The following is a 25,673-nucleotide window of genomic DNA, read 5'->3' on the forward strand; positions in this document are numbered from 1 at the left end:
TGTTCTGAAGCAACTAGCACAGTGTTGGTATATTTTAGATGTTCATAAGTTTGTCGTTGAGTGTTTTTGAACTAAATCAAGACAGAATGCCTTCGATTTATTAAGTGTTAACACTGAAATTCAAGTTAACTTCCTATTTGTACTTTCCATGAAACCCATCACTCCAAACAACCAGCAGCACAAACACAGATACAATTGCACTTCATCATTGCTTCTTTAACCTAGCTCAACATTGACAACAACAACAAAATACATAAATGTATAGAGGGGGTGATAAAAGCACATGCCTGGGTATGTGTGTAAGTGTGTGTTGTTTACCAGAAACTCCTATTAATCAATTTCTTCTTGGCTTTATTTTTTTACCACAATACCTATATTTATTTTGTTGTTATTTGTGCTACCTCTCCTTGGAGAAAACCGAGTCAAAAGCTTCCAGTTGAATTGCCTAAATCCCTGACTTCTTCCTATCAAGCTTTTACCAAGGCCAACTACAACTAATATTAGCATTTATAAACAATTACATCAAATGCTTCTCAGAATTCAGATTTTAGAATGCCATATCTTTTACTGTTAGTAAAATGGATGTTCACATTGTTTCTCACAGAATCATGAGGCTTACCTCAAATGACATATTCCAGATGAATTTTTATTTCCTCTTAAATTTTGTTCTATGATTTCGCAAATTTTTACCAGTCTGTTCCCAGGACAATATGTAGGAGGTTACCTGCAGCCAGGTTCCGTCTTTTTCCCAGGCCAAGCCTTATTTGTCCCGAGGCCAGGTAGTATTTCTTCAGGGGCTCCTTGATTCAAGCAGCATTAACTAAACAAGGGATGTCCCCTACTCAAAGTATGGTCCTCAAAGCAGCATCTGCATCTCTTGGGAATGCAAAACTCAGGTTCTACCTGAGCCCACTGAACCAGAATCTGAGTACATTCTATCCAGATCTGCAGGTGATTTTTAAAAGGTTTAATCTAGCACACTTAATGCCACATGATTGGCAGTGAGTACTTGGGGATGCAATATTGAGATTAAATCCTCAAATTTGGGCTGAGTGGAAAAGAGTAACAGAAGTGACAAGTGAGAATGTGATTTCCTTAGAAGTGGGATACCTTGACTACATTGCCAGTCTACACCCTTCTTCTTAGCTTCCCATCATTTTCTACTCTATCAAAACAACTTTATCTTGAATTTCCTCATCACATATATTTTCTAATTTGGTCAGGTCAAACTTTGCATTTACATTATCCTGCAAATGTTGTGTGTCTTTACTTATTGTATCAGTCAGAGTTCTCTAGGGAAACAGAACTAAAAGGATGGAGATAGATAGATAGATAGATAGATAGATAATAAGGAAGTGGATTGCGAAATCATGGAGGCTGGCAAATCTCTCAAGATCTGCAGGGTGAGTTAACATGCTAGAGACCCTAGAGAGCTGATGGTTTAGTTCCAGTCTGAGTCTGAAGGCCTGAGAATCAGGAGAGCTGATGGTGTAAGTTCTAGTCCAAATGCTGGCAGGCTCAAGACCCAGAAAGAACCAAAGTTGCAGTCTGAGTTCACAATCAGGGAAAAAAACAAAAACCAAAACAAAACAAAACCCTGTGTCTCAGTTTGAAAGCAGTCAGGCAGGAAAAAACTCTTTCTTACTCTAGGGGAGGGTCAGTCTTTTTTGTTTTATTTAGGCTTTCAAGGGTTGGATGAGGCCCATCCACATTTGAGAGGACAACTTCTTTACTCAGTCTATTGATTTAAATGTTAATCTCATCCAAAAAAACAGTCTCACAGAAATACCCAGAATAATGTTTGACCAAATATCTGGGCACGCCATGGCTCAGTCAAGATGACACATAAAATTATCCATCGCACTTAACACATTTCTATACCCTGGGATTCTCCCCCTTCTACCACACGTCTGTTGTGTACAGCTCAAAGCCAATGTTTTCTGAGAAGCTTTCCTTAACTTTCCTTTGTGAATTTCCTCCTGCCCTCAATTGCCTATAGCACTTAAGGAGTTAATACCACTTGCCAGTTCAGGGCAATTTACTATCTTTCATTTTCTACTCTTGTTTTGGTGTATTAGATTTGTCTCTACCAAACTGGTAGCATCATAAAGGTAGGAATATTGTCATACTTTTGCTGCAGACTTCACAGTACTTAGATTATCCCCAAATCCTAGGTAATTGATTTTTTATTTATTTTCCCAGTTCAGTTCATAAAAGTGTTAATCTAAGTGTTTTAGAAGATTACTTGAATATCCTTTCTACAAGAAGTACTTACTCCTGAAATAAGCATTATTATTACATGTGCACTAACTGGGACCTTCTTGGAAATAACCATGTTGTGGAATTTGTACAGTATCATTTTTTGAGTCCATAAAATGACATCAATTTAGATGTTGTCTTAACTTGGATTCCTAACTGACATAGGTTTTGCTGAATGAGCCTTGGGAAATAGTGTGTTCATACATGTAGCCTAAATAATATTGAGCAGGCAGCAGTTTTATAGTAATGTCCTAGAGGTACTGCAGCTCATAAGTTTGGAAAAGCGGTTAGTGACATGGTACAGGAAAGACCATGTGCTGCATAGTGAGAAAGTTTATTTTTTCAGCCCAGAGTCCATGCAGAAATGACTCTTCCCTCCCAAAGGAGTTTAAGACGTCCACTGGTTGGATCACTTCAGCAAGTCACAGTCTGACCATGGTAGAAGAAATGAGACAAGGGTGGCATGAGAGTCCACAACTCTGAGCCAATAACTCCTGTGTCCTTTTATCCCAGGACAATCAATCATTAGTTCTCCTTGGCACACCTAGAGGAGAGTGGTGGCCTGTAGAGGGAGAGTCAGGAGGTCAGTGAGGAGGAGCAAGTGGGTCTCTGTCCAATATCAGACTGTTGCTGTCGACTGGTCTTGCTGCTAGCCTAGGCATTGACGTATGTCCTCACAGCAGCTCCCAGGGCTAGGTTAATCACATTCTCCCTGGCGACGACACCTGGGCATTGGCTTTTCATACTTTGATAAACTGATTCCCATGCTCATGCCCCTTTATTGGAACTTTTCCTTCTTGCAAAACTTATCCTTACTTAGCTACATTGTCGTACTTAAAGGAGAAAAGGGAGTATGATAGAGAGTACAAATGAGGGCCCGTATACTATGTCTAAATACTTAAAAGTTTAAGCCAACGCTTGAATGAAATATGTTCCTATCTATGTCCTCGACCTAGAAATCCAGGTTCAAATTTAAGATGCATCGTAGCCCTTCAGGCACAGTTCTGTCTTCAATAAGAACAGTTGACCTTAAGCAAAATCTTGGCAGATGGCACCATCAACCCTCGAGACAAAGAGCCCAGTGCAGGCCCAATGTGCTCAGTGCCTGTGTTGGGCAGGGAATTCTGGGGACTCTGGAATCCAGACAGTGGTCCTAGAATTGGGGCCATAGACTCAATGGAAAGGGACACAGTTAACAGACAGCTGGAGTCAAATCTCTAATGCAGTGGCCCAGAACAGTGTTCTCTAAGGCAGTACTGAGGCTAGGAGTGGGAGGCAGACAAGTGTCTCTTGTACATTAGTTCAGAACTTTTGCCACTGCACAGCAGAGAAGATACAGAGAAGACAGCCTGGTGGAAAACTCACACACTCTATCAGGTCAGGGAGTCTAAAGCTTTAGTTTCAGGAAATTTCCACACAAAGGAATAGGCATCTGATATTTTCAGCTGATATCAGGAAGAACTCAAATTCTTCACACAGAGCGATTGGGGAAAACTCCATATATAAAGTATGCTTGGTGTCAAATGTATATGTAAGAAGTCAGGCCTTCCTGTGATTTTTACTAAAGCCCTGAAGCAAGATTCAGTTTTCCAGAACAAGCAGGATAGGACACAGAGAAGAGAATTTCCAGAATTTAGAAGAAGAATCCAGACCATCTGAAGTCAGAAATTATGTTCTTGGTTACAGATCCTCTTATATATCCTTATAGTTTACTGATAGCAAAATGTATGTAGTTCTCCATTTCAGAACCAGGGTTCAATCATTCTGAATGTATCCTGTTGTTAACTACCTGAATCCTCTCAGGCATATTATCTGTAGATACTTACACCAGCCCAGGAAACCCTCTCCTATACCAGCTCAGGAGAACCAACTATGGCCATCATTCCCCATCCCTACTTCAGTGACTTCAGGATGGTTGCTTGAAATTGGCATTAGTGGGAGTATATTTTAACACCAGAGAAATCAGCAAACGCTGCAAATCAGGGTTTGTCTTTCCCTAGAGAAACTTTTGTTATGAATTTACCAGTATACAATTGTACCTAGGCCCAAAGTGGGCAAAAATATCAGATCGTAAAAATATCTAACTTAATAATGCTAATTTCTGAGTAGGGTACATGTTTATTACACACACAAGTATAAATTATATTCTTGTATTTAAATCTTATTCCAATATATTTTTGTGCAAAGATACTTTAGATTTTTGTCTTCAAGGGTTAAAAATGAGAACTATCAGTAATTAAACATTGTCAGTGTTATCTCCCAGATTGCTTTATCCAAATGTGATCTTAAAAGAATGACTTGTTCCCCGGAAAGGTAAATTAGTTCTATGTTTAGAATAAAAAGGAGAGGGGGGGGGGGGAATACCCTGAGCCTGGTCAGAAAGTGCTACTTACCTTGTTGGAATAATGTTGAACAGCACAAAGGTGTGCTCATATTGATGGTTTTATTCTAGGGTTTGTTTTCTGAAACTGCCTAGAGCGGCAAATCCAAAAACAAACAAACAAACAAACAAAGCAAAAACAAAACAAAACAAAAAACAGGTGTGTGTGATTTCCTCTGAGAGTCTGTCATGCCTTTGGTTCCCCTCTCCTGAAAGCAATTTTTAAAAATTCAAGTCTCCTTCAAGTCCTGTGTCAACACGCCAAAGGCCGACACTGCACACCTGCTCCACCTTCACCGCCTGTCACTCAGCATCAGTGGGGACGAAAGGCACTGAGAGGGAACAGCGAAAGAATGAGCCTCATGATCATCAGCCACCTGAAGAACCTGGCGGAGCTCGGCTGTTCTGTGTCCGAAGGCAAAAAGTTACAAAATTTGGGAAAGTCAGAACTACAGGACACACCAGCTATGTAATTCCTTTACTGGGAATACGGACTGAAGACAGTTTTTATGGTTTGTCAGCAGTTTAGAGAATATTTAACTCCCATGCCATTCCTCCATCCTTGTTCTGATTTATTTGCAACATCTGTGGAGAAAACCACAGACCAGAAAGAAATTACCTTGACAACTTTCACCCAAAGAGCTGTGTAGTATTTTCTCAATGTTCTAGTCTATACTTGCTCTAAAAACACATTTGTGGAGTGGAATTGGAAAGTTTCTCATTCGAATTTACTTTAACAGTTCTGACCTGACTGTGATTAACTTGTCTAATGAAAAGTAAATACCTTGAATTCTAATGAAATTTTAAAGAATAACTATCTTCTTTAGAGTAAGCATTATATTGTAGACAATTTACTGTTGTTAGGCTTAATAATGCCTCCCCCAACCCCCACACCCCGGATGTCCACATGCTAATGTTCAGAACCTGTGAATATGTGACGTGCCATGGTTAAAGGGACTTTGCAGGTGTGACTAAGTTCAGGCTCTTAAACTGGGAAGAGCATTCTGGGTAATTCACATGGGCCCACTGTAATCACAGGGTCCATATAAGAGGGAGAGTGGGGGAAGGTCAGAGAGATTTGTATGCTGTGTTGTTGTCTTTGAAGATAGAGCAAGGGGTCAAGTGCCAAGGACTATAGTTAGCCTCTGCAAGCTGGAAAAGACAAGGAAATGGATTCTTCCCTCCAGTCTCCGGGAGGAATGCAGCATTGGTGGAAGCCATTTCAGACTTTGGGTCTCCAGAACTGTAAGAGAATACACTTGTGTTGTTTTAAACCACTAACTTGCTATTAGCAATTATAGGAAACTAATCTCGTTAACTTTTAGTTAAACATCTCTTTAGCTTTTAGGGGGTAAGTTGTATTTGAAGTCCACGAAATTAGAAACCATATGTTTATGCTTCACCCCACGCTATCACTTGTCACCATCATATGCAAATAACTATTCAGAATTTTATACCCAAGGTACTTAGGTTTCAACAATGCAGGTTTTATTTTAATGCTAAAGGATAATTTTGAGACTTAAGAACTAACATAGCATCAGTAGACACAGACATATTTGAAATACTGAAAGAGATTCAACACTGTTGAAGCAGATAGGTTGTCAGTTGATTATGAAGACTTTTTGATGAGTAAAATCTCACATTCTGTGGAAATGGAGTTTGTGTGCGTGCAGTTACCTGGAAGGATTGTAGGAAGCAAAAGAGTCCATTTTAAGAGTGTTCTCTAAAACTTCAAGGGGAGTCTAAATTTGATTTCCACCACCCCCATCCCCTTCCAAAAGAAAAGAAAAAAGTTGGTGGGGGGAGATGCCTTGCAGGTGGTAATAGCCCAACAGTCATTGGTTTACATGCTGTGAGGAGTGAAGCTGATAAGGCACCAACCGAGCAATTTCTTGAAGAGACCAGGCAAATGAGGCACAATACTTCAAATGAACCATAAACCCCAAAAAAGAATATAGGTTTTTAACTGACTTTTCTCTGAAAAACTATGATAAAACAAACAGATCTTCTATGGGCAGGAGGCATACCTTGGAAGCAGGGGCCAGCAAACTGGAGCAAAATTTGTTGTTTTTATTGTTTTCATATGGTGGATATGGATCTGGATCCCTTGAGTGAATGAGGAAGGAATAGTCAAAGGTGGTGATCCCTTCTGTTGGGGTGGGGGTGGGGTGGGGGGCATCTCTGATGTTGACTGGCTGTGAAATAAGCAGAAATAAGATACCAGAATTTTCGAAGTTAGATTACCGTTTCTGAAATCTACCTTGATGGGATTTGGGGAAACTACCCAGATTTGGGGATGGAGCAGCACAAATCCTGATCTGTCAGTTTCTCTTTATTTAGCAAATAGAGGGCTGTGTAGAGGTCTCTGGATATAAGTCTCAGAACTGTATGATAAGCCAAGTGCAATAGCAAGTAGGTCCTGGACCCATTTATACCTGGGGTGGAATCGGTATGTGAGACCCTTAGAAAAGCTGTCAGTTTTCCAATAAGTACAAAAGCCTGAAACCCCTATCTGATTGAATAAGATGAAGGTGTCCTGATGACCTTTCCTGGAGGGGCTACATTAATTTTCTCTCTTTCCACTCAGTTGCTCCCGACATACTATTCTTATTTTGCAGCAGTAACCAGGGTTCTCTGTCTTACTTCCACGTCTACCTAGCTGGCCAGACTTTTAAAACTCATGTATGGGAACAGTATGCATCACACCCCCATGTTCTTTTTCCCCTTCCCACCCACATTAGTAAAAACACTCAATTTAGACCCCAGAGTAGTAGTTTGAAAACTGTTTCACAGATCCCTTTAAAAATCTAATTAAAAAAAAAAAAAAAAAAAGCGTAACTCTCTCACCACACCCAAACAGACTCTCCATATGCACATAATTATACATCAAATGCCACCTATATTTGCAGGAGTTCATGAACCCCCCTCCAAAGCCCGTTATGGAAGCCCATGTGAAAAAGTCCTGGTGGTAAAGAATTGTTTCACCCTGTCTTAAGGTTGCCAAGGGCTTTAAAAAGGGAGAGAAGGAGAGCAATGATGCATGTGGCTTTTCTTTTTAGATAGCTTGGATCTCTCCATGAGCAGTTGAGGAGTTGAAAAGCAAATAAACGTCAACAGTTCTGAATCCCAACATTGTTTAATGACAACCTTCCCATGTTTGCCGACTCGCTGCTTAACAACAATCCTGTTGACTCTGTGTAAAAAGCTTTCCAGGTCCTCCCAGGTAAATAACCCACTCCTACCGATCACCTGGCTGCCCAACTGAACCTTTAATGCACACAGAATTCATGAAGATGAGTCATTCTCTTTGCCAAATGTACCTTGACATGTTAAAAATTTTACTTCTTCTTGAGATCTTTCCATGTACTAATCTTGGCAAAGACGATTCCAAGAAGGAATCTGCTTTAAGTGAAACTCTATGACTAAAACATTTTCATATTTGTGAAAATTGTAAATATCTAACATTTCTGAATGATTCCAGTTTGTATTGCTCTAATAGGTTTAGCACATGACCTTCTGGAGAGGTGAAAAGATTTTGTTTTTGCTTACTTCATTTACTGCTACAGTCAAGTCTCTCACCAAGTTAAGTGAAATTCAGTCATGTGTTACGTGGAACAAGGAGGTAAAATTGTAACAAAATCATTGATTGATTATATAAAACAAATAGGAGAAATGGTGGGTTTCCTTAGGAAGAAAAAGAATGACCAACAATTAAAAGGAAGCAGGACTTTTGATGTAGAAAAGACAAGTGTGGAGTGGAGGGCAGATAAACAGCATTGTGCCCTTGCTGGTTGCTGGCTCCAATGCAAAGGCAATTTGATCACTCTCAGTCCAACCTGGCAAGAAGCCTGAGGCTAAAGCAGAGAACTAACCAAAGGAAGCAGGGGGTGGGGCATGGAATTTGTTGGATTGGTTAATCAGGCCCTTCCCTAACAGCCAAGAAGGAAATGGATTACCAGCGGCTGTGACTAAGAAACCTAGGGCCAACAAGACCAGTTGCCTGTATAGTAATATGCCAAGAAGTCTGAGAACAGTTCCAGCATTCACGGTGGTTTTACTCAAGTTTGCAAAAAAGTGGGAATATTTCGGGGGGGGGGGTGGGGGGGGGAGAAGTCAGGTGACAGTTTTTACTTTAAACAGCAAATAAAAACAACAAAATATTTCCCAAAGTCAGAAGTAATTAAATTGCTAGAAACAAACTTAAATGCCAGAGCTCAGATTGAAGGTAGATGGATCATCTAGGACCTGCTCTGGTACAAGGTAAAAGGACCCAGAGTTGGCATTGTATAATGAAGTTTGTAGGAACATAATATATGCTATACATAAATGAATTCCCCCATTACATTCATATATTTGAGGGGGTTCACAGAGCTTCTTGTCACAGTATGACTTACCTGTGGCTAGTGGCAAACCTCAGAGGCTCCAGAGTCCCTGAGGGCTATTCAGGGACCCTGGAAATAGAGAAATGGATGTAAGGGGTATTGCAATGGAAAGCCAATTGTGAAGTAACAACACTTGAAGTTACAAATTAGTGAGAAGTCGCCATATTGTAACCAGGTATTAGCAGATTTAAAATGAATTTTGGTGACTTTTTTAGGGTTCTTTCTAACTTTCTTGGGTTAGAATCCTTATTTTTGTTTTAATGTATGTTTGTTTATTTACTTATTTATTTATTTAGAGAGCAGGTATGGAGCAGGGGAAGGGCAGAGAAAGAGAGAATCCCAAGCAGGCTCCCCACTGCCAGCACAGAGCCCTATGGAGGGCTTGAACTCACAAACCATGAGATCATGACCTGAGCCAAAATCAGATGCTTAACCAAAGGAGCTACCCAGGTACCCCTAGAATCCTTATTTTTATTTATTTTTTATTTTTTTTTAATTTTTTTTCAACGTTTTATTTATTTTTGAGACAGAGAGAGACAGAGCATGAACGGGGGAGGGGCAGAGAGAGAGGGAGACACAGAATCGGAAGCAGGCTCCAGGCTCCGAGCCATCAGCCCAGAGCCCGACGCGGGGCTCGAACTCACGGACCGCGAGATCGTGACCTGGCTGAAGTCGGACGCTTAACTGACTGCGCCACCCAGGCACCCCATAGAATCCTTATTTTTAAAAAGCACATTCTTTTCACTCTTTCTGCAACCATGCCTACAGGAAACCAAAAGCAATATAGTGCAGGGGTTTTACCACTACAAATGTCAAGAAAATGATCTATACTGTTCCTCTTATTTAATAGAAAGTTCTTAGAAATGTCATTCAGCAATGTGTCCCTATCTTGACTGATTTTAAAATGAGGACTTCTAATTATTTCTGGCAATAAATTGAGAACAAATTTTAACTTAGGCAGATTATTAGATTCTAATATCCACATGAACTTTATCTAAGGAACTGAAGGTCTAAGAACCTGGAGTAAAAAAGGAAGGACACCTGGACTTTATTGTTTTAATTTTTTTTTTTTTTAACTCAAGCAGAACCTTTTCCAAGGCTTTTTAATATCCTATCATACAAAAGTAGGGAAGAGATTTCTAGGAAGTTTTCTGCAGTTTATTAAGGAACTCTGTTTATTGGAATGTATTACAGATCAGGAAAAATGGAACTTTCTGGAGTATCTAAAAGGTCTCTGTTCTCTACATTCAAAATTCACTTTAAATCATTATCCCAGATGTTGTTTTCTTGAAATTTGTAGTAAGATGCTTTCTCTATAACTACTGTTTTTTGTGCTCTGGACGCAAGAATGATTAACATGTACCTTTAAAAAATGTGAATACTAACTCAAGAAACTGAAGAACTATAAAATTAGTTTTAATACCTGGTGACAATTTGGTGTCCTTTTTAACTGTTGTCTCTTCAATTGTTGTTTATCTACAGTTTATGTTGTTTATCTTAGCCTTAGATTAAAACACAATATCCACTTGACAATCCAATGTGGTGATGTATGGCCACAATAGAATTACCTGGAGCCTAAACATTCTATTAAATGACTCAGAAGAGAACGTATGACAGAAGTGAACCCTGTCCTTTTCATTTTCTTAAATTTCTTTTTATAAGATAAATTAATTTTACATGAGTATCTAGGTATTTGAATAATGAAATAAACTAATTGGATGTAAGCCAGCATAGAACATGAAAGCATTTTGACATGGAATGTCTAAAGCATTTTAAACTCCTCTGAAGAGGAATATGATAAATAGCAAGGGTTACATCAATATAATTTATATCAGTGTTAATCACAAAAGGATAAAACCTAATCCAAACACAAACTTCGTAAGAGATAGGATGTACAGAAATATCAATGGAAACTTTATAAGCTAGAAACTAAACACTGCAAGAGTATTTTCAGAGAATAGCAAGCATACTATATCACTTATCTTTCAGAAATATTGTGGATAGAATATTGTGGAAATACTTCAAACTCTACTTGTAGAGTTTGAAAAGAGAGGGAGAAAGAAGGTGTATTGTGGTGTTAAGGACCAGGCCCTTTTTCTTAAGCATGAAAAAGGCAACAGCAATGACCAGGCAGGTGTTGAATTTGTTCTGCCAGGATTTAGGAATAAACTGATAAAGTTCCAAGCAGAGTGACTGTGCATATCTCTCCCATCACTGAGAAACTGTCAGGACAAAGCTTCTCAATTATGTTTCCAGTTGAATTATCAGAAAGTGTTAATCAGGGCACTAACTTACCCTTCAGAGAAGTTCCCTATTACTCATGGTATTTAGACAATTCTAACTCCAAATAATACAGACAAGCCAGGAAAGAATCAGGGTTCACATTCTGCTGCTGGCCTTTGGAACTTATTGGAGCCAACCTACAATTGTCAATACCTTTTCTCTCTTCTCTTTTCTATTAATCTGTACTAATCATTTGATCATAAATAGGTTGAGTCTTTTTAAGCTAACACAAATATGTAGGATTTTTGTTTAAATCAGTTCCTGAAATTCTCAATTTCTGGCTTATACCTGGTATTCGCTGTGGTCCCACAGAATATGGGCTTCTTTGAGTCTTCTCCTGTGCCTGTCTGTGTAGCTGAAGCTTCTGCCTTCCTCTGCTATTTTGTACCTTGATGGGAACCCCATCTAACTGCATATATTTCTATTGCACCAAGAGATTGAAAGAAAAAGGATTAAGCTGCTCAGAGTTGAAAGTATACACCTTGCCAGAAATCTCCATAATTTCCAGGTGTTGATAACCTTAATATTTTATTTAGGTAATACAATGAAGATTAATTATAATTCTGTTAGTGCATACTATAATTATAATTAATAATAATAAATTTTTCTAACCATAAGAATGAATAACTATTACACATTCACAATGCAATATAAATTCAAGGTCTGGATGGAGTGCTGTAATTATCTAATCACAAACACAAACCCATGGAGAAAATTGTTGAAAAAGGGAGGAAGGAAAGAAATTCCATTTGATGTCTAATAAAAGTTTCACAGAATCTTTTACCATGACTTTTGTGGAAAAAAAATAACCTCGTTAAAAGCACAGGTCTTATTAAAAAATCAAAATCTCGGGGCGCCTGGGTGGCTCAGTCGGTTAAGCGGCCGACTTCGGCTCAGGTCATGATCTCGCAATTTGTGAGTTCGAGCCCCGCGTCGGGCTCTGTGCTGACAGCTCGGAGCCTGGAGCCTGTTTCGGATTCTGTGTCTCCCTCTCTCTGACCCTCCCCCGTTCATGCTCTGTCTCTCTCTGTCTCAAAAATAAATAAATGTTAAAAAAAAAATTTTTTTTAAAAATCAAAATCTCTATTTTACACTCATTTACAAAAGTCAAGAGAGTTCAGATGGAGGAGACAAATAGCCCGAGTGGAGTAGTCACTTATTTATTCTTTCATTTAATTAATCAATACTCCCTAAAGGGGGAGGCACCAGAAGGGTAAGAGCATTTCCTTTTTCTTCCTCAGATTTCTACCTGTAAATCTAAGACTAAACACCAAAAAAAAAAAAAAAAAAAAAAAATTTAGGTGCCCACTCCCCTAGACAAACATACAAACACATTGTTGCCTTTGTGTGTATGACTGAATCCTGTTATTGGGGATGCTGTTGATGGAGAGATGGTACAAAAGGTAAGCAGAGAGTGAAATTGTTACCTATGTAAATTGAGAGTATTTGGCCAGTTCCTTTGAAATATGGCCAACTCTTTATATATTCATTAGTTCATTAATTCATTGGTTCATTTGATTTTATTCAATCTTTATTTTCTTTGAAGTATTTACTGAGAACCTATGTTTCAAGCATTGCCTTTAGTACAGCTAGTCTCCTTTTATTTTTTTAAAAAAATTTTTTAATGTTTATTTATTTTTGAGAGAGAGACAGAATGCAAGTGGGTTAGGGGCAGAGAGAGGAGAAGACACAGTAACAGAAGCAGGCTCCAGGCTCTGAGCTGTCAGCACAGAGCCAGATGCGGGGCTCGAATTTGAGAACTGTGAGATCGTGACCTGAGCTGAAGTCGGATGCTCAACTGACTGAGCCACCCAGGTGCCCCCAGCTAGTCTCCTTTTAAATACTAACTAGCAAGCCAGAAAATTAGTTCCTATAATCTATAGAGGAAATAACTCAAATATACTTGAGTTTGTTTCACTAATATCAAAATATTAACCTGTTTTAAAAAAATAAGAAAATGAATACTGGAAAAAATACTGTCTAAACTAGATATCCATCTGGAGGTCTCTTAGCATTGTTAGTGATGAAATTGTAGCATAGGACCAAGCTTCTAGGCAGGTTAAAAAAAAGCAAACTGTGGAAGAGAATACAATGAATAAGTATACTGTATCTACTACTTTTACTTTGAAACTCTACCTAAAAGAAAGCCTGTCTCTTCACATACCTTTTCTTTGTTTCCAAGAAATAAGACAGGGTCTCTAATGAAGTTCTGTATCACTCTTATCCAAACTGGGAACTTGGAGTCTCAAATACATATCTTGGCAGTTGACAGATACTTTGAGAGGAAGTTTTGATGAATTTTCTCTAGTAAAGCCAGTTCCCTTTAAGAAACCAAAATTGTGTTTTATGTGTAAGTACATGACAAGTTCTACAGAATATGTTCTCCAGAGATGACTTGATATTTCCTTTATGAGAAATGGACTGGAGGGTGACATCTCTGATTTGCCATCCCTGAGTTTTGCTCAGGGAACTCTGACCATATCTGAGCTTGCATGGGCAGCCTTCCTACTTCTATTCCAGCCTGTTACAGCTAGAGTATCCCAGGCATAGTTAAGGTGTGTTTTTAGATTCAAATGGAATGCATTTGAACCTTATCCCATATACAGTGAGAACTTCACATTCCTCACAATTTTTCCAGAAAGGAAGAGAAGAAAGGAAGGAGAAATGAAGAGAGGGTAAGGATGGTGTATGCTTTTCCTGGTCAACTCTGGCTCTGAACTGCTCATTATAAATTTGTTAGATTGGGATCCTTTCCCCAAGTTGTATCTGTACCCTCCCACATCATCCCTGAAGCAAAATACAGAACTTCCTCCTTGATTTCTCCCTTAAAATAGCATTCTCACAAGTCAAAGGAATATGTAGAACTTTTCATTAAAGGTTTGGGGATAACAAGGACATTGATGTAATAGCCTTGTTGTGTCTCTTTTAATAAAATTTCACCAAATTTTTATTCCTCTCACTTTATTACACTCTCTACCCTTGCATAACCAAGAGCCCATCAATATGCCAGCCTAAGCAATGGGCTATCTATTCCTATTCTTTCCTTCAACCAGTACTACAGAATTTCATTGAAGTTTTAGACTTTGCTTTATTCTGCTTTCTCCTCCCCCCCCCCCCAATAGACCCTTCGAGGAAGGGAACAGTGTTAATTAATTTCTACTGATGGAAGATTTCTCATTCCCCATTTAAGCCAAAGTAGTTATAGTTTGGTTTTAAGTAACCATTTGTTTTTGTTTTTGTTTTTTCTCCATTATATTAGATGGTCTTTAGTTCTAGAGATTTCATTTTTTTATGTCATAGGATCACAGACAAAGCCTTCTTCATACACATTGGCTTGTGGACCAGTTATGGGTTGCCCATAATTATAATTTCAAGATCCAAACTCTTACTGATCATGCCAAGATACTCTAATTAGGGAAGGGAAAGAAATAGAACTTCTTAAGCATCCGCTCTATGCCCAACATGATAGATTCACAAAAACTGAGCAAAATAGGTACTGGTGTTTCTAATTCTATAGATAAGGAGCCTAATATCAGAGAAATAAGTTGTACAAGATCACATGGGTACTGGGGGCAAGGCCAGTGAGGAGGCCCAGATCTTCTGGCCAGCAAAAATGTGTGCCCTCCCATAATATCCTAGTACTAGGAGAAAAAAGATGTTAAGCTGTAGCTTCCAAAGTATTTGACCCCTCCGCTCTGGAGAACTTTGTTCCAGAGTCTTTCTCAGCCTCTCAGATTCTCCTAGCAAGTTATAAGATCTCATTGTAAATTGCCCAGGGGCAAATAGCCTGAGTCCAAAGGATTCTATCCCAGTCCCAACCTGAGGCAAATTCAGGCATCCATTTCAGGAGTCGGTAAGTTAGTACGCAGTTAAGAAAAGATCCTAAAGTCAATTGGAAAATTACATATTTGAAATAAACTGAAAATTAAATTTTTGGATTGATAAGTTTGGAGCAGATGAAAGTATAACCTATTTGGAGACAAGGGGCATGGTCTGGTGGTAAATGTGTACACACACATGCATCTCTAAGTAGATACAGACAAATGCACTCTTCCTGCCATGACTTCAGAAAACCACTTAAGAATGGAAGAATGTACCATTATAGCTGCCCAACTGTTTGTGTATTAGTATTTTGTGGTGAAATATACATAACCTAAAACTTACCCTCTTAACCATCTTTAGGGAAGATGTACATCTTTAAATGTACAATTCAGTGGCATTAAGTGTATACACATGGCTGTACAACCATCACCACTAACCATCTAGGACTTTTTCATCCTCCCAGACTAAAATTCTGTACTGATTGCAAAAATAACTCTTCATTCACCCCACCTTTCAGCCCCTGGTCACCCCTATTCCACGTTCTGTTTCCTATAACTGAAATCATACAGTGTTTGTCCGTTTGTGTTGGGCTTGTTTTGCTTAGCACAATGTCTTCAAGGTCTGCCTTACTGTTTAGCTCCTCTTTGCTGCCAGTGGATAATGGCAGCAACTTCTCTAGGGTGAAATGCTCAGTTTGGTTCTGTCCAGGGGTACTTGAGTTGGATGAATGTGATAAATATGCAGATTAACCAAACAAAATAGTCTGTTTTCATAAACCTTGGCACTTGAGTAGATCAGCAAAATCCAAAGGGACAGAGTTTTGTAGATCCCTTCTGCAGATGTACATGGCAATATTTTGACATGAGGAACAAGCATTAAACTTAAAACTTATTTGTTTAGCAAAGATTTACCAAGCTCCTACTATATTAGAGATATCAAGAGAAGGAGGTAAAGATCCTGTCATCAATAAGAGCAATGTGAAAATTTGTGCTCTTACACCTATCATCAGCCATCATTATGAAGCTCATTCTGAGGTGTTATATGCAAAAAGATAACTGAAGAGTAAAAAATAAAGGTTTTACTGGTGTTCTCCATGAATACTGTTCCTAGAGAAGAAAGTCATTTTTATTAAAGAGGAAGCATCGTGGTTTAATATAGTTGAGAGTATATTAAGAACAATATTTTTCTGGCTAAACTGTGCTTAGAACCCAGTCAACACAAAAAGCCAGGCTGCTGTAAAAAGTTAGAGTATTTCCTCAGTTGTAAGACCTATACTTTTTTCTCCTTTTAGAGCTCTAAAATCAAAAGGTACCTTATTACCTATAGATGAAATTGGGTAAATAGAATAAATTATTTTTATTTCCTTTCTTTTAAGGGAAGGTTTGTTTGATGTTTTTTGTTTGGTTTATTGGTGCTACGTTTCTAAGAACTTGTTTATAAGTCTTCCATTTGCTAGTGTTTAATGATTGTATGAGCCTAGAATTTAAATGGTGCAAAACTCTGACCTTTATTTTTATTCTTTGTTCTGACCATCATTGGGGGGTGCAGGCACTGAAGCAGAAAAAGGGTCTGAAAATAGTAATTTGTACCTAAGCCTTCTCTGTGGAAGATTCTGGAACTTATCTGCCTGTGTTTGAACCTTGCCTCTTCACCCTGTCTAGGTGTGTGATCTGGGATATAGTACTTCAACTTCTCTGTGACTCCGTTTCCTCAAGTGGTGAATAATGGTATCTACTTCATAGCATTCTAAGGGTTAAGAGAGTTTAATGTAAGTAAAGCACTTAGAATAATGCCTGGCACTCACTAACCTCTCAATTATTAGCTGTTACCATTGTATTTTACTTCCTTACTTTCCTGTGTCTTCTTTCTCTCCAGGTCCATGTGTTTAACTATGTCCCTTATTTGGACAACTCTCAAAATTATATGTTAAGTGTGAGCCTTTCCTCTGAACTCCAGATGTCTATATCCAACTGTTTACTCCACTAGGATATCTAAAGGTATCTAAAAATTAAGAGGTCTACAAAAGCACTCACAATATTTCTTAACCTTAGTCAAAATTGATCCTCCTCTGATTTTCCCAGTCTCCATAAATGGTCCTAGATTATCTTTTTAATCACTCTCTTGGTCTATCACATCTATATGCAAGCTGTTGGTAAAACCTGTCAGTTCTACCTTCCAAATATGTTCAAATATGGCCATTTCTCATGACCTCCGCTGCACTTACTCTGGTTCAAACTATCATAAATGCTTTCTTGAACAACTGGATTAACTTCCTACTGACTTCTCACCTTCCTTCTTATTTCCTATACTCTTTATCCAGCGTGGTCCCTTTAAATTGTGACCTATTATCATGTTTCTCCTTTGCCAAAGACCCCCAATCATTTCCCATCTACTCCAAGTTATGCTTCAGTCCTAGCACAGCTTATCATTGGCACCTGATCTGGCCCGACCCTCCAGCTTGCTTCTCTTCCTTCCCCTTTTCACTCTGCTTCAGCCACTTTGACTTCTTCAAGTAAGTGGCTCAAGTATCATCCTACTCTTGCTAGTCTCTCTTCTGACGAATATCAGGATGGCTGGCCCCTTTATTTCCTTCAGGTCTCTTATCAAATAGACTTGCCTTCCCTGACCCCAGTGTGGAAACAGCATTCATTTCCTGCCTCCCTGTACACTCTTGCTTACTTCACTTTCCTTTTCTCCCTTGCACTTATCAACACCTGATAAATTATCTATTTGTCTTTCTCCTTAAGACCTAGGACTTTTTGTACAGGCTGTATCCCCAGAGCCTAGAACAGTATTTGGCACATAACAGGGGCTCAGTAAACATTGAATAAATGAATAAAATAATGTGTCACTTTCTAAGGATGACTTTGTTGGGACCCTCATTTGAGTGGCTGGATTTCCCACTGCAGATGAATTTGCGTTTATTTTATGAGTCTGGAAGATTTTAAGATTGTGTTAAAAAGGGGTTTGCTTTTTTTTTTTCTTCTTTCCCCCAGCTTCCTTTGGAGATTTGGACACTGTTTCTCTTACTCACTTGTTCAGAGCCAATCAATGTCACCCTTTAGTCTGCCAAAGTGGTTGCTGAGTGATGAGGCATTTCATCCTGGGAGCTTAAGATACTGCCTATGCAGCATGTACAGTTGCTGCTGGCTATGAGTGAAAATCTGAGATTGATCAAGCCAGAATCCCCTATAAGGGAGCATAGGCAAGGAACATCCTGACTCTGGGTCAGCTCAGAGGGCCTTTCAAGTCTTCCCTTCAATACTCACATGGATTTTTTTAGTGCTCATGAAAGCAACACACCCCAGAGGGTTTGCATCAAATACACTGAAGGATTCCCACAGAGCTTCAACCGCAACTCTGCAGAGAGAGAACTTGGTCTCTCTGGTGACGAACCTCATCATATACTTTTACAACTTAATTTCTAATAAAATATTATTTGAACCAAGAGAAAAATCCCTTGTGAGTTTTACTGTTAGCGCTGGAGCAGTAAAGAACTCCTTTTTTTTTTTCCTCTCATTAATGTGATTATTCATGCTTTAGAACCAATATAATGATTACCTAGCAATGTGGTGGTCTTAGTCTGCTCAGGCTACTGTAACATACCATAGATTGGGTGGCTTAAAGAAGAGAATTTATTTCTCACTATTCTAAAGCCTAGGTAGTCCAAGATCTAGGTCCCCATAGATTTGGTTCCTGGTGAGACCCTGCTTCCTGGTTTGCAGATAGCCACCTTCTGACTGTGTGTTCATAGGGCTTTTCCTCACTGCATGCCAGCTGAAAGAGAGGAGAAGAGATCTGTCATCTTGTAAAAGCACTAATCTCATCATGAGGGTCCCACATTCATGACCAAATCTAACCCTAATTACTTCCCAAAGGTCTTACCTCCAAATACCATCACATTTGGGGTTAGGGCTTCAGTACATGAATGAAGGGGAGGTGGTTATGAACATTTAGTTCATACCCATGGCTAAGAGCTTTAAAGCCAGTAATCTGGACTCAAATCTTGTTGACATAATTACTGACAAATTGTATTTAGACCAGTAATTCAACTTTTCTAAGCCATAGTTGTTTCTGTTTTGTTTTTTGTTTTTTGTTTTTTTTTGTTTTTTAATCTGTAAAATGGATAGTCAACTACTTCAGTGAAGTCGTATTGGTATAGTACTTAGCAAATTGTCTCTATAGAGTAAAAGTTCAGATGGTAGTTATCATTTTTAACTTTTAAATACCTCCCTTTACCTTCTGTAATCACTGAAAATATTCAGGAAAGTATTCTGCTTACAGTGAAATAACCCATAGTTTTTATTTCTGATTTATAATGTATTAAAATGTAAAATACATCATCTCCCAAAGGAAAATGGCTTTATCGGTTTCTAAGTTCTTCTTTTAAAGTGCTAATTTTCATATTACATAGGAAATTCAGCAAGTATTATCTTATAAAAAGAAATATTAGTGTAAAAATTCTACTTTACACTTAAATACTATAGTTTATTTTTATCACTCTAACATGAAAGTAGAGAGTGAGTATGTTCTGACAAATATATTTTTTTTCTCTTATGTGAAGAGCCTAGCTAAGTTCTAGGCATATGGTAGAGGATTAAGAAATGTTGACTTTATCTCCCCCAGTATCTATGTAAACTTCAACATAAAGTCCATAACAAACATGTTAGCATTTTAATTTTTTTAATATTAGTTTCTAGTTTTAACATTAATATTATCTCTTTGTTCATTTGCCTGACTTCTACAATTTCTAAGTCAGACAGTAAGAACTATGATTATGTACGTTCTGTTACCCACAATGGTCCCTTTAAATTGTTAATCACTGTTCTGTCACTCTTTTGCCAAAATAAATGTTCACTGTCTGCCATGATTCAGTCATTTATTAATTAGGGCAATATTATTAAGCAATTGCTGTGTACCAGGCACTGCTCTAGGTGGTGGACATATAGAAATAAGACAGATAAGATCTCTTCCCCGAAAGCAAATTAAACTCTAGTGTGGAATGACAGATAGTAAGCACACAAACAACCAAGACAACTTCAGATTTTCAAGAGTGTTAGAAACCAAGACTAAAGAATAATAAAAAAGGGTAGTATACATTCCTTTGTTTGTAATGTTTGTTTGTGTGTTTGTTTGTTTAGAGAGATGGAGGGGCAGAGAGAGAGAATCTCAAGCAGGCTCCAACTTGTCAGCACAGAGCCCTACTCAGGGCTCAAACTCCTGAACCATGAGATCATGACCTGAGACAAAATCAGGAGTTGGACACTTAACTGATTGAGCCACCCAGGTGGCCCTATAATCCTTTAGATAGCTGGTCAGGGGAGGCTTCCCAGAAGGTGGTGTCGTCTGAGCCAAAATTTGAACTGAAGTAACAAGTCAGGTAAAAAGCCAAAGAAGAGGACCGCATTGAGCAAACCTCAGGTTTGCTTAGGTAGAGCAAACCTAAGATCTTGGACAGTAGATAAGAAGAGTTTAGCATGTTCAAAGTCCGATGAGTAGACCAGAGGAGTTGGGAGCATAATGAGTAATTTGGGTGGGAAAGATGGGTGAGTATGCAGGGACCAGATAAAATAGGGTTATATAATCTAGATTTTGTTAAAATTCAACCAGAAGCCAAAAAAGGTTTTCAAGAAGGAGAGAAGTGACATATTTTGCTACATATTAAAATGATAAATTTGGTAATTTTGTGCTTAATCTGCTGCAGAGAACAAAAGTGAAAGCTAGGAGCCCACGTTGGTGACTATTTCCATAATCCAGGCTAGAGGTGATGATAGTTTCACCATAGTAATAATAGTAGAGATAAAGGGAGAAAGCACAGACTCCTACCTAGATTTTCAACTTGAGCAAATGAGAAATTGGCGGAGGTGGGAAGGTAAGAACATGTTTTAACAAGATGGGAAGTTACCAGGAGTTCTCTTTCTGTTATGTTTGTTGATAATATACAAGTAGAAATGTAAATTACATTGTTGAATATGGGTCAAGGATAAAGACCCATTTAGGAGCTATTGGCCTCTAGGTGGAATGTGAATTTCCTGGGCTAGGAGAAAGTATAGCTAAGAGTGGATGTCTGATCAACCTCTGGAGCACTGCAATATTTAGAGGTCTCTCTTGAAAGAGAGAACTAGCAAAGAATGGGGAGGGAGCACTAAGAAGTAGGAGAAAAACCAAAGAAATGTCTTTGATTAATAAAAATGATTGCTAGCAATTCCTGTGCCAAATACTTTTTAAATTTCCTTAATCTAATTTAATCCTCAATTTCAAGAGGTAGATGCTGTTATTACCTATTTAGAGGCAGAGAAACCAAGGCACAGCGGGGTTATCATTTTACCCAAATTCACACAGCTCATAAGGCCTAGATCTAGGACTCAAAGCTATCTAATTCCAAAGGCCATATTCTTAACTAGGACCTGATATTGGCTCTTTGACTTGCACATGAAAACTCGCTTTCCTATCTTCTTTAAAATTATGTATATGTCAAATGTCACTGGGATGCAAGACGACAGGAAAGTTGGATTTGTAACACAGAGATAAGTTGTTTCAGTGGAGATAGCTTTTTCAGTGGAACATTGGTAATGGAAGATGGATAGATGGGGCTTTCCCAGAAAGTAGGAAGTGGAAACCACAGTGTTAGATGTCTCTTATGCAAAGTTCTGTTGCAAAGCAGAACAAAAATTGGGGCTGCAGATAGAAAGGGATTTGGAACTCAAGGGAGGTGTGCTGGCTAGGTGGTCTAGAAAGCAGACTACAAGGTGGAGATAAAAACACTAGAGATTTATGGGGATAAGCCCTCTGAAGGATAATGAGGAGGGAGCAGGTAAGTGAGGAAAGCCTCTATCTAGATAATGACATGGGTCTCACTCATGTGAAAGGAGAGGGGAAAGGAAAGAGGGATTAAGTGGGAAGAGACTGTAGGTGCAGCTCTGAGGAGCCTCAGTTAGCCTAATTGGAGTCAGTTAGCCTAGCCTCAGTCAGAAAGATTACCCATAGAGTCATGAAGCAGAATGGCAAGGATTTAGGAGACCTGTGGTGCTCAGTCATTGGGTAGCATTATCTGAGAAGAGGCTTGCCTTGGCCTATAGGCAGTGAGTCCCAAAAAGTGCTACAGCTGTAGGTGGTCAGCTAATTGAGCTTCTTATAGATGATCAGTAAGACCTTTCTTAAAGACAAACCTTAGTGGCAAACCTCCATGGCCATCACATTAGGTTGTTTTGTGTATGGGCTTTATGATATTTTTGTACTGGTGGAAATCCAAGTATAACAGATAACTACTTAAAATTTATAAAAAGTAGAATGGGACTTAACTTTGCATATTGATGCCTCTAACACCAACATTCTGGACAAAAGAAAAGTTTATCCCAGTATTCATTAAATAGTACTGATAAAAGTATTTTTAAGCATATAAAAATCATTATCCTAGGAACCAACTCAATGAATATCAAATCTGGTCACTCCTACAAGTCAATAGCAAAAAAAAAACAAAAAAAAAAAAACAAAAAAAAAAAAACAAAAACAAAAAACAAAGGACCTGAACATTGTCCTCCAAAAAGGCATAAATGTCCAACTATGTAAAAATATGTTTAATATGTTTGAGAACATGAATCTGAGATATGCAAAGGAAAGCCATGATGAACTGTCACTTTATACCTGTTAGAATGGCTATTATCAAAAATAAAAATGTTGGCAAAGATATGGAGAAATCAGAACCCTTATATACTATTGGTAGGAATGTAAAACTTGTGCAGTCACTATGGGAAACAGTATGGAATTTTCTCAAAAAATTAAAACTTAGTTATTCAAAATAATAATAAAAATCTTAAAGAGATACTTGTATTTCTATATTCACTGCAGCATTATTCATTATAGTTAAGATGTGGAATCAATCTAAATGACCATCAACAGATGAGTGGATAAAATGCAGTATATACGTTGGAATATTACTCAGCCTTAAATCCTGCTATATGGGACAGCACAGGTAAATTTTGAGGGAAGGACCTTATGCTAAGTGAAATAATCCAGTCATAGAAAGACAAATACTTTATGGTTCCATTCATATGAGAAATCCTAAATAGTCAAATTTATAGAAACAGGGAGTAGAATGGTGGCTGCTAAGACAAGACAGGGGGAAAATAAGGAGTTGCTTTTTAATGGGTATAAAGTGTCCATTGTATAAAACATTTAAAGATCTGTACAGTATAGAATCTATAGTCAACAAAACCATATTGTATTTAAAAATTTAAGAGGGTAGATCTCATGTTAAGTGTTCTTACTTACTTTAAACTACAGGTTTATTTTTAAAAATCTGGATACTCTTGAACAAGCAAAGTGAAGGTTTATAAATCAGGGTTCCTCAGTTTGGGACCACCTGAATCCACGTGGCCTAAGACACAGGCTATGAGAGACAAAGTTCTGAAGTAGAGCATGCTCACAACCTTAATTCTCACATCTCAAATGTTTGGCCTTATCACATAATCAAACACTAACTTACTGTTCCTTATGAGGATTTAATTTTATCTAAGTGCAAAAACAAGTGGTAAATAAGTAACTATCATCAAAAGATTTTTCTTACTGTGCCCATGAAATGATGATATACTGAAAAGCTTCAGTGACAAGACACCAAGGCAAATTGTTTAAGAGGTTACTCAATTAAACTGTTCTTAAAAATCTAGAAACCCCTGGGGCATCTGGGTGGCTCAGTCAGTTAAGTGTCTGACTCTTGATTTCGGCTCAAGTCATGATCTCACAGTTGGTGAGATGGAGCCCTGCATTGGCCTCTGTGCTGGCAGTACAGGGCCTACTTGGGATTCTCTCTCTCTCTCTCTCTCTGCCCCTCCCCCATCCCTCTAAAAAAAAAAATAAATAAACGTTAAAAAAATCTAGAAATACTTTTTCATACTGAAATGATAAAGCAAGCAACAAATACAAGTCAAAACAAATTGAGGCTTTAATTCTGTGCGAAGCACTAATATTGTTGCCTGGCTTATTGCATATAAGGTCAATTGCATGGGCTGCAAAAAAAAAAAAAAGTTAGGGATTCGTACTGTGTATTTTTTCACTGGGCTGAAAAACCAAGTGCCTTAGATTGATGTTATGAAACACACACATACACACTGCAAAATTTAAAGACCTTCACAGATTACCACAAAGCAGACAAGATTTTTCTATAGTAGATCAAAGTATCTATACATTTTTAAGTCCATACAGTGCTTGTGAAACAATAATCTATTCTCTCTCAGAGCTATTGAAGTAGAATAATGTTTTATGTACCAGTTGCTTGGGAATTGTTGGTGAAAATTACTCTAGTAATCTGAGGCAGCATTAAGGCAATAATATGGCAGGTATACAAAAATATTCACAGCTACTCTCTGTTCCCTGGGAATTTAGATGGCTAATCCCATATGATTAATAGTACTTGTTATGTACGGTAGAGTATGATTCCAAAACAATAGAAATCACCAAGGAATATTAAGAGGGAGTTAAAAATGAAGAGAACCTTGCTTTTCTGATGAAAATAGAGATGTTGGCAATCTTGATCAATGGTTGCCAATACCAAGTCCTCATCAAACCAATTCAGATGCTACTTTTGTTTAAGAACCTGACGATGGAGGAGTTTAAGTTGATTCAACTGCTTGTTTCCTAACAACACAATAATGATCCCAGTACAGATGACTGACTCCTGACTCTCTGTGTTGCTACAGATTGTGTAGCTGCTACCATGTATTGGAATTATTAGTAGTAGTTTTAATGGGGAAACAAGGAGGAAAAATTCTTGGGTATCATGGTTGCAGACACAAAATTTCTGCCTCTGTGCCCCTTAGAGAAAATTGACATTGCACACACTTGGAACAGCAATATTCTCCTTTTACTACTTTGTATTTGTGAGGGGATTTCCTTCCAGGAAGTGCAGGGAGCTAGGCATTCTGTCAAGCTCTAAGCAACACCATGAGTGTGAAGCAAGATAAAATAAGTCTCAGACTAGTAAATTAGGGACAATAACTCTGCAGAGCAAAACTGATTTTGTGTATTCAGGCAACAGGATTAAGTTAATGCCATAAGGTCTTTTTGTGAAAGGTAAACTTCTCCTGGCTGAAGAGAACAGCAATAATTATTCAAAATTCCTGAAGTAGGCCAACCATTTGACCAGAGGGCAAAGAAATCCTGCTTGACTGGCTTCCACTCGAAACCAGTGTCAAGTTCCTGACCTTATGAACTCCTCAGAACAATATTAGGTGGAAAAAGGAGGAGCTGTTCTCTTTAGCTTCTCTCTCTCTTAATTAGAGCAGGCAATGTGGTTATGTTTGTATTGGCACTCACAGATTATTTCTCAGAGGGAATCATTATATTTGATAATAGACTTTCATTCTTTACAAGTTGGATGATATTTTTCATTTCCCTTTTTTAAAATGATGCTATGCATTAAGGAAATCCTTTCTTTGCTTAAAATGAATGGTGGTTGTAGGTGAACATGTACATTATTGTAGATGTACCCTAATAGTTTACTTTTAAGAAGATGTTAATTTGTTAGTGATCTATTGCATTTTCTAAGTGCT

The 25,673-nt window shown here is 38.2% G+C and overlaps 2 long non-coding RNA genes across 4 annotated transcripts in view; one reads left to right on the top strand and one right to left on the bottom strand.

Moving 5' to 3' along the window:
* Window positions 1-5,564: 5,564 nt before the first annotated feature.
* LOC123379265 overlaps window positions 5,565-25,673 on the top strand; it is a 29,936-nt gene continuing 9,827 nt past the window's right edge. Inside the window, exons 1-2 of one of the 2 annotated variants that reach the window (XR_006583520.1) lie at window positions 5,565-5,884; window positions 7,699-7,862. This is a non-coding gene — a long non-coding RNA (uncharacterized LOC123379265). The remainder of the gene's footprint in view (window positions 5,885-7,698; window positions 7,863-25,673) is intronic. The other variant, XR_006583521.1, reaches the window with a different exon arrangement.
* The window catches only part of LOC109502843, a 29,500-nt gene continuing 9,932 nt past the window's right edge, over window positions 6,106-25,673 (bottom strand). Inside the window, exons 3-5 of one of the 2 annotated variants that reach the window (XR_006583522.1) lie at window positions 13,469-13,625; window positions 6,667-6,834; window positions 6,106-6,316 (exon numbers count right to left, since the gene is read on the bottom strand). This is a non-coding gene — a long non-coding RNA (uncharacterized LOC109502843). The remainder of the gene's footprint in view (window positions 6,317-6,666; window positions 6,835-13,468; window positions 13,626-25,673) is intronic. The other variant, XR_002161715.2, reaches the window with a different exon arrangement.

Source organism: Felis catus, chromosome C1, assembly GCF_018350175.1.
Source record: "Felis catus isolate Fca126 chromosome C1, F.catus_Fca126_mat1.0, whole genome shotgun sequence".
Taxonomy (NCBI): Eukaryota; Metazoa; Chordata; class Mammalia; order Carnivora; family Felidae; genus Felis; species Felis catus.